The sequence below is a fragment of the Myotis davidii genome, unplaced genomic scaffold (genome assembly GCF_000327345.1).
Source record: "Myotis davidii unplaced genomic scaffold, ASM32734v1 scaffold1203, whole genome shotgun sequence".
Taxonomy (NCBI): domain Eukaryota; kingdom Metazoa; phylum Chordata; class Mammalia; order Chiroptera; family Vespertilionidae; genus Myotis; species Myotis davidii.
Genome location: NW_006294353.1, coordinates 75,619 through 76,003, shown reverse-complemented (window position 1 = coordinate 76,003; position 385 = coordinate 75,619).

The window sequence follows — 385 nt, the reverse complement described above, 5'->3', positions numbered from 1 at the left end:
CTCTCTTACAAATCTTACTCATTCTTGAGGCCCAGATCCGCCTCCAAAACCACAACTGATGGGGCCGCTTACTCGCAGGCCCAAGCGCTTCACCAGATTATGTCAGCGAGTCTTCACAGCTGGGCGTGATGCTTGCCCCCATTTCACAGGTGGGGAAACTGAGGTCCAAAGCATGTAAATCACGCGCCCAAGGTCACACAGCGGAGCTGGGGCTCGAACCCAGAACGGTATGATTCTATATACCCTTTGCGGAGAGGAACTCAAGCGCAGCCCTGCCTGGCCCCGATCGGTAACCCCAGGGGTGACGGGCCGCAGCCTCCAGTCTGGGCTCCAGGAGGGGCGTGTCCGGGTCTCTGCGCTGGGACCCCCGCCCGCTGCACTGTTC